Source organism: Pithys albifrons, chromosome 1 (genome assembly GCF_047495875.1).
Source record: "Pithys albifrons albifrons isolate INPA30051 chromosome 1, PitAlb_v1, whole genome shotgun sequence".
Classification (NCBI taxonomy): Eukaryota; Metazoa; Chordata; class Aves; order Passeriformes; family Thamnophilidae; genus Pithys; species Pithys albifrons.
In genome coordinates, this window is record NC_092458.1 from 87,827,268 (window position 1) to 87,843,590 (window position 16,323).

Consider the following 16,323-nt stretch of genomic DNA (forward strand, 5'->3'; position numbering starts at 1 on the left):
TGAGCCAAAAATTCTTCTCCTCCTGCTGAGGACCATGAAGTTTGTGTATCTGCAACACATGGCTCCCTTACAGAGGAACAGATTTGCTCTTGGAGGGCAGGTCTTGTTGTTTTGCTCAGTGCAGGAATGGAATCAGTTTTTGGTTACTAAATGCATAAGGATTAGACTGGTATTACACTACCCAAAATGAAATCTACTAGTCCAGCTAGGAGTGAAACATAAACAAGGCAAAATCTGAATTAAAAGCTTCTAGAGAGAGACAGCACCCAGTGTGCATTGGATAAAACCAGCAGCCCTGTGGACTGAGGGCAATCCAACAACAACTCCAGCCCAGCTCCACAAATGTTATTGAACAAGTCTCATGAAGGTGTGTCCTATGTGAATTAGCCTTAAACAAAGAGGACTAAAAATCTCAAGCCTGTTCCTTCTTCCTCCCTGCTGTCTTGGTTTAAAAAGTTGAAAAGTCATGATTAAATTGGCTGAACTTGTTATTTAATATGTTTTATTTAGTTTGTAACTATGATTTTTTTAAATATTTATCATATTGCTAAAGAATGGTGACTGTTTTTATAGAAACTGGAGATGGAAGAGACCCAATAAGTTCACATTTAGTCCATCCCCCCTGCTGCCATTGCAGAATTGTTCTGCATGTACATTTTCCAGGACCACCTCCAAACTCATTTTGAAATGTTCTACTTTCTTGGCGAGGGTCTGGTCTCCTCGTGTATGGATCTGGAAGTAGCTGGTGATGTCCATTCTCACATTTCCTTTACTGTTTTCCCTCTTGATCTTCTTTATCCTCACATTTTCCTTATTACTTTCCCTCTACATTGTCTTTATTTGCGTATTCCTTTTTCAGGCACAGGCATTTCTTATTTTGTTATCCTTAAATGTTTCTTCTCCCTCCTTAGATTTTTAAAAGGATCTGTGCAGTTGGGCAGCATTAATCTAACAGATACAAGCAGCCTAAGCAATATCACTTGAGCAATTATTTGTTGAGCAACCCTGAAATATCCTGTCCTGGGGAGCATGAAAAACCAAAACAAAATCTCCAAGGTATTTGCTGAATATCAAAGCAGAAGCACACAGAGAACTTTGTCCCTCTATTAAACACAGCCAAGCACACTCTCCTTAAAATCCTACTCTGCTATAATTTTTCAGCAAGGAATTTTCTGTTAAAGATTTATTTATAACTATCGTAGTTCCTTTGTTTATTATTCGGCCCCTGCATTGGTTTGATCTATAGGTCACATTGGGCCTACTTATGGGCAGCTCAGTGAACTGGCTGTTTGCCTCCATGGCAGTCATCTTGTGCTTCAGGAGGTAGCCATGGATAAAATAACACTTTCACGTCCACATTTAATGATTGCAAAGAAAACTTGCCAGATGTAAGCCAGTCAAAATGGATGTTGTGGTATCTGAACCAGAAAGCTACCAGCTTCAAAAAGTAATCTAAGAGGTAGGACTTGCTTTCCTCATTATTTCAGCTCCTGAGTCTGTTAACAACTATTTAAAAATGAGGGTGGTGAACATTATCTCTGTTGGCTCTGAAATGAAAAGCAACAACTAGTGTGAAATAACAGGCCACTAAGGATGAAGCTTTCCAGCCTTAGCACAATAACTGAACTGAAGGTAAAATTTACTAGTGTCTGGCTCTGCTTTTTTTCAGTCAGACTCCTCCTGTATTCTCTGATCTTTCCTTAGTCAGTTTTGTTTTGGTTGTGCTGGGCTTTTTTCCTTCTGGTATTAGTTCTTTCACTGTCCTCCCTTATTTTCACATCTGTATGTCTTCTCTGTATTTCCAAAGTTTGGTTCTGGTGAGCTACAGAAAAAGCTTGCACAAATTGGTCTGTCTGTTTTTTTTCAGGCTGAAGCACAAAAGCAGTTACAACTGTCTGAGGCAATAGTGATTGTTAAGTCTGAAGGTCTGTGAATGTTATTCCCTTTGTGTTAGTCTGCAGTTAGTGCAAGTGAAGTGTTGGGATGGAAAACCATCAAATCTGACCTCAGAGGAGGCTTCCAAACATCCCTTCAGCACAGACAACCCACGAAAAAGTTATGCCATAGGATTAAAAACAAACACAGAAATCAGAAATATGTTGAAATTAGAAAACTGAAGTTACAGGAATTATTCCCCTCCTATACTTAGAAGTGCTTTTGGTGTGCCCATATGTCAGTATTAAAAAGTTTCAAGCTGGAAACTGAACTGTAAGTTTAGTCCTGAGAAGCCTCTTGATTTTCTCTCATGTTTCCTACAGCTCTTTAGCTGCCATCCTTCCTGATCTGCTGCACTTCTATTGAGAGCATGTCACAGAAGTGCTGCCTTTAAACCAGATTTCTAGCCATGTGTACATAAGCTTGCTTTTCTGGGTTCTTCTCCCAGCTCCTTTCTCTTGTAATTTCTATTCCACTATCAAGTTGCACATATGGTCTGTCCCAAAATTATGGTATTCTTGGAGAATTTACACTTTGAATAATAAACAGGCTTCTAAGAACAGAAAAATCTTAATTAGCTGACACACCATGTATAATTTTAAAATGTGATTTATTTAAAGAGTCAATTCTGTTTCATGCTGTTTCAGGTGTGAGCAGATTTTGACAGGTTGACTGGGAGTGGGGTCTGTGTTTGTTTTTGGTCAGTTCAGGTATTATCTGCCTCTACAAACATTAACTGAGATGAATCTTAAGTTCAGCTGCTGTCGTGGTTAATTATTCATAATGATGAAAGTCAAAAGCTGTTTTTCCCTACAATCTTTGTAAGTGAAAGTTTTTCCTCTAGTACAGACTGAATGCTAATGCACTGCTCCATATAAATCACAGGGATCTGCCTTCCTACAATTTAGTTGCTGTATCCTGTTGTTATCGAACATCAGTAGACAAATGAAGAACTGGTGTGGTGAGCACTGATGTAAGGCAGATCCTTTAGGCTACTGTATAACACATAACAGAAGGTGACTGAAAGTATAAGGCCCCACCAAAACATCAGAACAGCCCCTGAAGGTGCCTGTCTCTATGCAGTAAAGAGTCAGCATGCAGTCATTTTTGCTCCTAAACAAGATACTTCAGTCAGGACCTTAAAATCCGGATGAAAAAAGTCTTAAACCCAGGATGAATGTAGTTTTCCATATACTTTTAGATTCACACAAAATGCCATCAGTCTTTCCTCTGCACTTCTACTCATTCACAACAATCTAATCACTTCAGATGACGTTGAGTGAGAACTGAAATAATGAGAAATTCACACACATTGATATTTGTGTGTGTGTTCACTATGGCTGAGGCCTCAACTGCTATGGAAGCAGCTGGACATCTCAGTGGACATGTAGATGAACATCAGGTCCACCCAAACAATGCTGCACAGAAAAGTGATAATTTTTAAACTGAGGACCTTCTGTCTCTGATTTGCACTGCTGTGCCAACAGATGGAATGTTGTACCAAGTGCAAGTGTTCTCGCTTTAAGACAGATGGCCTTAAAACTGGAGATGAGCAAGAAAAAGGACATAAGAATGACTAAAGATTTGGAAAAAAAAGCCTCAGTGAAAATTTGAGACAGATTTATTTAGTTTATGAAAAGGAAGATGAAGGTGTGAGTTTTTCACAGCCATTCAGTACCAACACCGTAGTGGGGGAAGTGATAAGAGAGTTCAGTTTCAAAGCCAAGAACAGTTTTCTGGGAGTAAAAGGAACACCTGTTTGGTGTTCTCAGCTAGGCAGAAAGAGATGTGTTAGCTCTCAACTCTTCAAATATGGAGAGACACCCATTTGCCTGCATTTGCACCCAGACACCTAGCCTGACAAGAAACACTTATGGAAATCTGAATTTAAGCAAATTCAGAGTTGAAATCAAGTGAATTTGGTAATGTTGCTGACAAATAGGTGTCAGAAAAATTACCAACAATTACTCATGCAAAATATTTTCAATTTAAAACTGGGGTTTTTTAATAGTGAGGGCATTAATACCAAATTCAACAGTCTCTGTTACAGAACTACATGTTCACAACGCTTTCCCGTCTTTATAACATCCCAGCCTCTGAATTTACACCTTCATTATGGTATTGTTTGATCATCAGTCTTAATGAAGGTCTCATTAACCACCTCTGGTTTCCTGTGAAATGGTCACATGTACTGTTCAGCCAGTACTGAATAAATCTAGTCATTAAAGAAAGGAAATAATTAATCTCCTCTTGTCTTGTGTGTCATTGCTGCTAATGGGACGATATGATATCTAAAATGTAGATCAGAAAGTACATTTTGTTTCCTTTTAAAAGCATAAAAAAGTAATTTTAAATGTTGCTATTGTATTGCATCTACATTTTGTCATGCACTTTTCCACCCTTATGAGGCCTTAGAATATGCTTCTTGGGTAGAGTAGTCTTCAGGCTTTTATTCCCATTGAGAATTTTCCGTGTGGCTTTTAAATACTCACTTATTGGTCAACATTGACATCATGTTTGAAGAGCAAGGGAAGAAGATGTTTAGCTCTATGTCCTACTACATTCTTTTTCTACAACAGTCTTAATAGTTTTCACAACAAAATGTCTCAATTAAGGAAGTATTTTGCTTCTTGGAAAGCTCTTTGCTCCAAAGACACACTTGGTTAAGTGTGGTCTCTCCTTCACATAAGGAATCAACTCACTTGAATTAACATCCACATTCAGTACTGCAGAGATAAGTTTCAGATAGTTGCAAGAATGAGTGACTCTGCAAACAAACAGTCTCTCTGTCCCGCTGGGCATTGATTTATGCCATAGGCTTTTAGTGCTGGGTATTTGTAAACCTTCCCACCCTACGAGCTGTGACCTGGTATAATTGTAACAAATCTTCATACAGTCTTGCTTATCTCATTATCTATCAGTGACTGGCCAGTTTAACTGACTGATTCCACAGCCAAAGCCACTCCTTTGCCTGGTGGCTGACTCAATAACTAAGTCACTACTGAAATAAAACAAAAAGACTTGACACTGATAATTCTGGATTTTTATCAGAAATAAAGCCTAACAAGATACTTAGATGAATATAATTTATCACCTGACTGGATCTGAAGCTATGGCTCCAAGAAAATCCTCCAAGTAGAGCCACAAAGTTAGGAGATTCCTCTTTGCTTCCCTCAGCCCCAAACACTCATTTTCCTCTCTTTGTTGTGTTTGGTTGACTGTGGAGGTGGGCAGGAAATCGGAGAATCAATTTGATTAAAGAAACAAAATTAAAAATACATTTGTGTTTAAACTGATCCTAACGCCTGTACAGACCCCCAAACATTGGTATCATCACAACTAAGAAGCCTAGATGGGAACAGAAAGGAGACTTGCCTGAATCAGGAGAAATAGCTACAAAAAGCGGCCTGAAAGAATGCCTCTATTTCTTGAAGATTCCTGCAACCATTCTGAGAAATAACAAAGGAAACATTAGTCAGTCCAAGGAAGATTCTTCCAAATGGCTAACCCTTGCTTAGCAGTTCTTAAAATGTTTTTGTGAGCCAAAGGCACTCCTCAGGTTGAAAGGCCCATACCCTTAGTATAATCAAGTTTCAATGAGACATTAATTCAAGTTCCTTTCTTCTTAATGCTCACCTCAGATTTCTAGGAATTTGGGTAAAGATTGCTATAAATACAATCTAATTAGTCAATTCATTATGCATTTTCAACTCTAAAACTACAGGAAGCCCTTTAAACATAACTTACTTTTTATAACAAAACTTCAGCAGTCAGTATAATATTTATGCTTCCCAGAATAAATATCTTCACAGTTTTCCAATCTGGCACAACTGAATGATAGAACTCAGAGATTATATCTCACAGAGTATTCCAGAGTCTTAACACTAATATTCACCTTTTTCTTTATGTTGATTATTGCATACTCCATCATCAGTAGTTGTCACACTTCTTTCTTTCACGATTTTCCTTCTCTTTTAGTCTTTACATTTGCTTTGAATTGTTTGCTTTTCTAGCAGCACTTTCCACACCCAGAAATATTGCAGTTTTTAATTTTTTAACTTTCTCAGAATCCAATTTATTTTGCTTGGAGTTTGAAATAAAGTCATCATCCATCATCTTGTAAGACAGAAGGCAATATTTGGCATTGTAGCTTGATGTTTTTCAGACTTATTTTTCTGCTGCTAGTTTGTTTTGGGTGATAGCAAAAATCTTGTAATTTGCACTTGGTTTTTTGTTCTTTTTATTTTCATGGTTGCTGATTTTAGTTTTTTTATTCTTCGTTTTTAGAAGCACAAAAGGATTTCCACTGTTTACAACTGCTGGCAGCTCAGCTACCAGTTCTTTACCTTTCAGCTTCTTGTTGAATACAGTAGACTAGGAGAAACCATATGAAGATTAAAAGCCTGACATGCCCACATCTTGAATGCTATCCTCAGCTCTGATCTTTCCCACTGAAAACAGGATATACTGGACCTAAGGAGGCACAAAAGAGGAAGGATAATCAGTGAACTGGAATAGCTTATGTACAGGCAGAAACTAAATACGCTGTTCAGCTTGGAAATGAGGCAGTTGGGGTATGTTATGGTAGAGGTCTGAAAAATCAAGAATGATTTGGAAAAAGAAAAAAAAAGTTTGTCATTTCAGTGCCTCACCCAGGACTGTTTTGTCTTTCAGGGAGGACTTGAACTGGTGGATTTCTAGAACCACATTTGGATTGTTGGTTTACTCCTTCCCTCAGCGTTTGCTGCTGGTCTATAGGGGCAGGGTCTGCCCCGGTTAGTACCGGGGGCTGTGACAGTTCCGAGGACTTCCCTGTCACTGTCCAAGCTCGCTCGGCCGTGGCAGATGAACCTCAGGACTGAAACGGTGGGGCCAGTTCTGCGCAGGCTGTGCCTCACCTAAAAATCCCCTGTGCAGGCGGGAAGGGCACGCGGGGAGAGCCCTGCCCAAATCTGTGTTCACCAAGTCTGGCCATACATACATAGGGGTAGAATACTGCCTTCTTAAGGAGACCTTTAGTACAGCTGAGGATCGCAGCTCTTACCTGCTTCAGCAGAGAGGAAAAGTTGGAGAAGAGACTTGAATTAGGCTACAAGATCATGTCATGAGTGAGACAGTGCTGAGTGATGTGACTGCTCGTTGACTGCTTGATGGAAAAGGCAGATATGAGGAGAGCAGGGAAAGAAGAAACCTTTTCCTCTCCTAGTCCTGTAATTTTAAGTGGCTTAGTTCACAATCTTCAGTGTGAGGCTGCTGTCTTGTCTCCTATCTTTCTCATATTTACATTCTATTTGTGACCCTTTGGCTTGGGCAAATGGTGTCTTTTTTTAAAAAAAAATCAACAATGTCACCATATAGGTAAGGTGTTTGTGGCCTCATCTATTTCTATTCCTACCCCTTTCACAGACCCACAACACTCCCTAAATCAAATATTAGAGGCAACACCTGGCCTGAAATAAACCTTACACATTCCATACCATTTCCTTTGTCACCAGAAGCCCTATCAAAATTGAATTTCTCTGCAGGCTGCTGTTGCCCTCTTCTAGCCATCACATTGCTTATTCCAGGCCAGCTACTTCAATGTTGCTAATGGTTTCCCCTTGTTGTGCACCAAATGTATAAACAAAGGTCTTTTTGCACTAAACAAAGTCGACTTATCATCTTCGATCAGATTGTTTGGATCAGGTTCAGCTGACAGCTACAGAGTTGTTTTTCCACCCCTATACATTTTCAACATGCTGCAAATCCCTTATGCTTGTGGGATTTCAGTTTGTTTGCTTGGGTTTCTTCAGAGGTTAACTTCTCCAAAGAGCAGTGTGGAAAAGAGAGGAATGCAGCGAATTTCCCAGATCCTGAGGAGCAAAGAATGTGTGTTGCTGGCAGAATATGACTGCTAAGAAACATCTTGGATGCCATCAAGCTAAAAGCATAAGGGCTGTGGAGTCAAAGAGTGCATGCACAAAAAAAAAGGTGAAACAAAGCTGTCAGGCCTTTGAGCATATGGTGCACACACGAAATAGGTCTTCAAGATCAAAGGTTAAAAGTTATTTTTTAACTCATGTAAACAGTTCTTTGTGCTCACAGTGCCTTTCCCTTTGTCTAGGGATGCTAAAGCGTTTGTGTGACTCTGGGGACCATTACCTTATCTAACAATCAGAGACACTACTAATGTGCAGAGCTGAGGTGCAAAGTCAAGTCAGGCAACCAGAAAAGTAAGGGCTGGCAAAAGCAGACACTGTGCCTTTCTCTGTGGACCTTGTTTTTATAACACCAAGAATTTAAATTTTAAAAGGGCCAAATAATTTTTAGCAATGTGGTCATGAACAGGTTAATCCTTCCTATAGCCAAAGACTAGCAAAAGGTGTACTGTGATTTACCAAAGGGGAGACTGATGCCTACCCAGGCAAGGAAATATTATGCCTATTTTAAAGATCAGATACTCAACCCTCAGCCCTGTGTTCTAATGAATGAACAGTGTTTGCAAAACTTTTTATGTGTGTCTACCTCTACTCTGCCCACCTTTGTAAGAGTGCAGGTACTGAACACACACAGTTAGACAAAGCAGCAGCACTGCTGGTGAAGTCTCAGCCTTACTGCAGGCTCTGCAGGCCCTGAGTGCCAAGTCTCCACCTGGGACACTGCCCACTGTGGTACTGGTGCTGTCAGTATCAAAGAAGTTATTTCCTGGATACAGAGCTTGACAACAGCAATGCTAGGCATGTTTTGTTTGTTTTTCTCCATGTTTGTACGAAACATTAGTGCTCCAAGTTTAAATTCGATTTATGCTTTTAAGTGCTTACATATCTCTTCACTTACCCTCATCAACCAGGAATGAAACTAGAAATAGCCCAGTACTGAACAGATAGATCAGATTGTTCTTGCACTATTTCAGACCCTGGAATTGAAATATGAAGTCTTTAATTCTTTGATCTAGAGAGTCTGAACAACACCTAGAGTACCGAAGTGATCTACAGGAAAGAGCATGATGGAATGTAATCATGTTGCCAAATGTCTGTGATTTTAGATGAACCACGTTGAACACAAGCAGATGTTCAGAAAACAGACAAAGTTATTGGCAAAGTCCCTAGAAGGAACCACTTTAGAAGAGTGCCTGATTTGCAGTATCTGGATAGGCAACAATGGTGAGAAAAATATAGAGAAAGTTTGCAGAGAAGTTTGAAGCAGTTTTTGATTCTGTGAATGTCTGATTTAGAAGTATCTCTTCTTCCTGAAGTGTCACAAAGAACCTAAAACTGTGAATGGAAGTTCACAGTGGGAAACAATGTGTGGGAAAAGAAAATAGGGGAGATTTGAAATATTATTAAACTAATTTTGAAAATCACTTTTTCCATTTGATCTTCTGAAAATTTTAAACCTTTTAAAACATCATTGTTTTAAACTGGAAGATATTCCACTGGAAAAAGAAGATTTAATTTGAAAGCATTGAATTCAGATATCATGGCCGTATAATTTTTTCCTCCAAACTATTACTGAGTCTGTTGATGAGAAGCTACACTTTCTCACTAGCAGGGCTGGTTTCAAAGAATTATCTTTTCCTAATTAACAATGGTATTTCATACAATCCATAACCAGTTTAAAGAAGCACAGTGTTTGAAAGCTGTGTAAAACTCCTCACATGGGGGCCTGGGAGCACATGCTGCTTGTCAGTATCAAATGCATTATCACCTGGTGGTAACTACCTTTTTAACAACAGCTGTGAAAAGACACAGGTCAGCAAGACCAGCACAGAAAAAAAAGGTGCTGATGCAAGTAGCTAGGGTTGGAGGCCTGACCATGTAAGATAAGGAGATGATAACATGAAGGCTTTTTTATTTTATTTTTTTTAGAGGGGCTGAAATTACTGGAGGCATCAATTATTCACATGGATATGCACACAAGAAAGTGTGTTCTCTATGGCTGCAAACAAAACAGGAAATTACTTCAAGGCACTGTGTCTGTTACTATATTATCCCCAACATGGTGAAGCTCAAAAATTCCTAATCAGGTTGGGAAGCTGATCCCTACTGACAGCTTCCTGGCATGTCCTCCTAGCTACATCTGCACTGTACTGCTGATGAGATGCATTCCCTTAGGTATCTGGAAAGTGAGCAACTACAAAAAGATTACTACGGAAAATCTATTACCACTGCTGTGTACTGAGTGCATATGTACAATAGTTTAGGATCCAGAGCCATGGAAATGCCAATGACTGGTTTAAGAAATGCTGTTATTAATATAAGATTAAGTGTATTCCCTTGGATGAGTGACAATTGGGGATATTTGCTCTAGATAGTGCAAAAGCATATTCTGCCAAGAATATAGGGCAATTAAACCAATAAACCAATACTTCCTCTAGTCCACATTTGTCAAATGGCTACCTTCAAGCCTCTGACTTGACTTGTTTCCTCCACTGTGCTCTTTTTCCCTTGAAGATCAGGCTGCTCAGATTCTAAACATATTTGTTATGCAATTGCCATTCAGAAACATCTACATCTTTTTTTAACCTGGTTCAAGCAAAGCCCAGAATGTGGATTTTCTGCTGGAAAAGTGGTCTGCAGTGACTGAGATCAGTTGTCAAGCAGTTGGCTCATCAAGGAAGAGTGGCCTAGCAGATCAGATCATGGAGTGACTTTCAGGAGATCACATTCCACACCTTGCTCTTTCAAAGCCTTACTGTACGATGACTTCAGCCAAATTGCTTAATTTTGTGCTTTAGTTCTCCTGTGGCTGTTGCAGTGTGACAGAACTTGCCCCTTGGGAATTATAGTGATGCTGACAAATAAATCACCTAAATATCTAGATAACTCCAATGCCAGTTTCTGTATCTGCCCTGACATAAACGCCAGTGCTACAAAGATACCAGGACCTTCACAGATGCCTTCTCTCAAAGTTGTTTTTTCTCAGTTTCAAAGATACTGTTTTCTCAGCTCTCCTTTGGAACCATTTAGATCCATTGTTTCAATTCGAGGCTTTCCCTATTGCTGAAATGTTTCATTTATGCAAGATTAGAAATCATGTTCTACCTAATGGAAACAGTCATTTTATTTTTTCCTATCTACTTTCAAATGCAGGAAATAAGATGCTTGGAATTTTCAACTAGTCAGATGTCCTTCTAATTTCATGTGAACCATTTCTCCATAGGCAATGTTAAACAATTGCTGTGGCCCACAGATATTTTAATAGTGAGCTGGTCCTACACAGTATGAATGCAACACATGGAGAATTAGGGAGGCCTTCACATGGCTCCCTCACTGAGGGTAACAATCTCTCAGGTGCTTTTCCTTATGTCTGAGACTCTATTGCAGCTCATTTTTTGGATGTGTTACTGTAGCAAAGGTCCACAACACCGATTTGGTTTTTACTCTCATCAGGGACATTGTAGAGGATCCTGTAATTCATTTTTCTCTGGCTTAAAGATGGCAGATTCCTCCTTTAGTAACAGGCAGTTTGTTAATCACTGGGAGAAGACCACTGGGCAAATATGTCAAAACAATCTGCTTTCTCTACTATGTGTAAAATCTAGCTCACTTCTTCCCAAAACTGCATGTCTGCCAGCTGTGTTGGACCACTTGCGTAATATAAAAGCAGTGCATCTTCCCACTGAATGCTGAGTAGTGGTGCTGCCATAATACACTAAAGACCGTTTGTCTGGGTTTTTTTCTGGTTTTCTCTCACGAAGTTACTGTGAAGGTCCTAATGCAGCAAGATCTAGTTTTACCTAACTAGTGCTGAGAAGCCTGAGGTGATCTGCTGTCTTCTTCCTCTTTTCACATGTACAGCATTTTGGTTATACTTACATCACCTGGAAGAGCTAGGAAGACCCATTGCAGTTGCCTGCCATCCATCATACTGTATTTGCTAACATACTTATTAGAAGTTATTTAAGGAGTGCACTTGAATCAGGAAATATACTCTCCATGCTTTTCCTGCATGTATTTCTGAAGCTTCTCGTACCATTTGGCTTTCAGGTATGTTTTAGGTAAGTCTGTGGAGAGTCCAATGACTTTTGTTTCTGAGGCAAAGATGCCTGAGAGCTGGCAACATCAGCACAGAGATTGTAATTTTACTTCAAATTACTCAGACATTTAGAGTGCAAGGTTGGAAAAAAGATGCTTCTACTACAATCGAGGTATCATCTCCAGCGACTGAAGTGATAACGATGGCTTTCTTCCAGAATATTTTGGGAACATGCAGAGCTGCTGCCATGACTAGAAGGGTGGGACATTCCATTTTTATTTTTTTCTTTTTTTCCCTTTCCTGCATGTGTGAGAAGGAGAAAGAGATGAAAAGGGAGTGGGGTTTTAAAGTACTTTTCAAATCTTGTCAAGGCAAGAACTTTGATTAATATTGTTTGTATAGCCATAGTAGGAATGTACACAAAGTATCTCAGAGAAAATCAGCAATAGATTAATAGCATTTTTATATAAAGCTAATAAATACTTATGGTCAGGTGTCCAAGACTTCAAGTCCCACATGCTATTCACTTTACTTCCTAAAATGCCCAGGGAAAGCAAAAACTGGCTGCTAAAGATCCACACTTAGAGGACTTCTTCCTTCATCTCATTTCCTTTTGCACTCCAACATTGTGTTACCATGTAAGGACATGATAACACCATCTTTCCTTAAGATGTTGAGCTCAGCAGGGAATGTGGCAAAAGAGTGTCACTGTGACACCCCTACCCAGCTTAATACTTTTGTCAGTACCACTCCACCTTGCACAGGGAGAGTTATTATGGCTGTGTAATAATAGCGATGCTGGTGCTTTTCTCTACAGGTGCCTATTCAACTTACTTAAATGCTTGGAAATTGTTAGAAACACATAGAAGGATGGATTTTCATGTTTCAGAAGTATGCAGTGCCAGTGTAAACTGAAAGGATTAATACTACACTAAGTCGTTGCGGGGTGGGCAAATAATTAAAAGTGAAAAAGGATTATTTTAGTATTTTGTGTGTTCTTATTCTGATCCTATTTTTGTTTGGATTGTATAATACTGACACACTGACTAGATTTTTCCCAGCTTTTACAAATCCTTTTTTCATCATTTCTCTTTTAAGAGTAAGAGTATACTTTAAATTCTTAACCATTTCTCTGAGAGGAAAACTGCTTTCTATCAACTGTAATTTTCACCTGCATAGTTTGTAAAATAGGAACTTCTTCCCTTAAAAACTCTCTGTCCCTGTCTCTGATGTGTTATCATCCATATTCTCAATTTTCTGGATGAATTCAATTCTCCCTGTTGCGTTCAGTTGTCTGAATAGCTTTACATTTTCAAGTATACCTTACAATCCATTTCCCCTCTTTTCTAAACCTGTCTTGTCCTATGTCTTCTTTTTCACCCCAACTGCCTCAGAGTTCTGTTCATGTGAATAATTCTCCTTTCCTCTGTGTTTTTTGAATACCTTCTTGTTTTACAATAAAAGTTCCCACATTGTGAGAGAATTGAAAAGAATTTGTTGAGAGTGAGCTAGACTTGTGGGACTGATCATGAGCCAGGCTTGAAAAGAGGGGAAGAAATGACAAGAAAACTACAATATGACACTAAACACCAGCAGAGTGAATGCATAGATTCCCAAAACCTCATGTCCAAAAGTGCTAGCTGCTGCTTGGGGAAAGGTATAAAGAGGGAGATGCTGGTGAGATGACTTCTGTCCATGTAGCTCATGACAGAAGCACGCCCTGGCAGCAAACAGGGCTGGTGGCATCCAGGGCTGTATTGACAGCAGCACTGCCAGCAGATCAGCTGAGGGGTATGGCACTATGGCTTTCTACTCAGCACTTCTTAGATCACCTCTAGAATACCTCTAGTCTTGGGTTCCCCAACATGAGGAAGACATAAATAAATTAGAGCAAGTTTGGTGGGAGACCATCCAGGTGTGATGGGACTGGAGCACTTGTACTGAGAGGGGAGGCTGAGGGACCTCCCTTTGGCCCAGAGATGAGTTACCAAATTGCATCTTTTCAACATCCACCAGGAGGTTATTAAGATGATAGAGCCAGACTGTCTGTGTTTGTGCACGATGGGAGGATAGGAGATGGCAGCCAGAGACTGAAAGAAGAGCAGCTCAGGTTGGGATTAAGGTACAACTTTTTCTCTAGGACAGTCAAGCTGGAGAGGAACCAAGCAACCCCTGGAAAGCCGTGCAGTTTCCATCCTTGAGTCCAGAGAAGGGTAATGAAGCTGTGGAAGGATCAGGACAATAATTCCCGTGAGGACTGGATGAGACAGTTGGGATTGTTTAGACTGGAGAAGAGGCTCTGGGGGAATGTCATCACTCTACAACACCCTGAAAGGAGGTTGTAGCTGGGTGGGTGTTGGTCTCTTCTTCCAGGCAGCGAGTGACAGGATGAGAGGAAATGATCTTAAACTGTTCCAGGAGAGGTTTAGGTGGGACATTAGGTGGGAAGAATTTCCTCACAAGAAAGGATGATTACATATTGGTATTGGCTGCCCAGGGAGATCCTGGAGTCACCATCTCTGGATGTGTTTAATCAAGGACTGGATGTGGCACTCAGTGCCGTGGTTTGGTTGTGATAAGGTGGTGCTTGGTTGGATTTGATCTCAGAGGTCTTTTGCAATCTAGTTGGTCTTGTGATCATGTTCATGGGACCTGGCAGGACAAAGCCCTGAGCAGCTCCATCCAGCCTCAGTGCTGATCCCATTTGGAGCCAGAGGGGGGACCTGAGCCCTCCTGAGCCGTTTCCAGCCCTTGGTGCTGTGACCCCACTCCTCTCCGGGCACCCCCCGACAACAGCTCCTGCACAGCATCCCCTGCACCCCATCCCCTGCACTGCATCCCCTACAACCCATCCCCTGCACTGCATCCCCTGCACAGTATCCCCTGCACAGTATCCACTGCACAGCACCCCGTGCACAGCATCCCGTGCACTGCATCCCCTGCACTGCATCCCCTGCACTCCATCCCCTGCACAGTACCCCCTGCACAGTATCCCCTGCACTGCATCCCTGCACATCATTCCCTGCACAGCGTCCCCTGCACTGCATCCCTGCACATCATTCCCTGCACAGCGTCCCCTGCACTGCATCCCTGCACGGCCCTGTGCCGGCACAGCGGCGCCGAGGGAGCGGCGGCCGGAGCCGCCAGGGGGACCCCGCGCCTCAGCCGGCCGGGCCGCCACCGCCTCCGCTTTTAAGGGATAAAATTGGTGTGGAATTCAAATAAAAATGACGCGGAATCCAAAGAATGCAGAGGTGTCCATGCAAACGGTGCGCACCGGCCACGCGGAGGTGCTCCCCTGCCTCAGGCACTCTGCGGACGCGGGGGGAGAGCGCCAGGGATGCTCGGGGTCTGTGGGTGCTGCTGGTCAAGCCTTACAAGAGGGCAAAGGAGGAGAAAGAGGGAATAAAGAGCCAAGCGCCGTGGTCTGACTGAGGACCGTCAGTATTACACATAACTACATTTTCTTTCAGTGGCCACTGCAAGTGTTTGTGTTGGGGTTTAGGATGGCCAGCTAGAGTCAACACCCCAAAAATCCCCCGCGGATGAGTGTCTGGGACGTGATGCCCTTGAATACAGACTTCCACTCACTTTTTGCCCATGAGAGAAAGCTTAGGAGCAGTAAAACTGATAAGAGAACTGTGTGCTTTCGTTCCTAACTCTGTGCTGTGGCATCAAACAGCTGCTTTGCATTACTTTAGGAGGAGCTGGGGTTTGATGTTTCAGTGTGTTATGCTGATCAAGCATTTTGGTATTTTGCTTCATAAAACCTACTTTGCTCCTGTACCAAGTTGTTCTACATTTGCTGCTCTGAGTGCATACATAATCTTGAAGGACTTAACCACTGACCTAATTAAGAAAAAACACCTTCCTATTAGTCTAACTAAATTTCTCTAAACGCTTAGGTCTGCAAAGTATCTTTCAGTCCTGAGCACTTCTAGCCTGCTTCCCCATGATTTTAAAGATGGTAAGCAATAGCTTTGACTTTTAAGTGTATGCTCTAACTGTAGTTAAACTAAAGTTAAAGAAGAAATTAGTTGTTATTGAGGGGTTCTTCAAATTATCTTTTCTAATACAGCTGGACAAAGATGACTGGCCATAACATCTGCTTGTGTCCATCAGCACAATTCTGCCAGTTTCAGCCCATCCAATCGATCCAACCTCAGCTAAGACACCCTCTGAACAGTGGTTGGACAGTGGATCTTGCACAGTATTCCAGGCATAGAAAGAAAAATCTCTGAAGAAAGACAATCTCAGAGTCTTAAAGTCCTCTGCTTCTGGGTGTCTGATCTGTTAGGAAAATCTTGATTTTTACCTCATTCACAATATGCTCTGTTGCCATTGGCAACTTGAGTAATAGACGCTGTGGCCACTGATAACTCTTTTAAGAAGCTATCTAGACATAAAGGAATATGATAACCAAGCATCTTC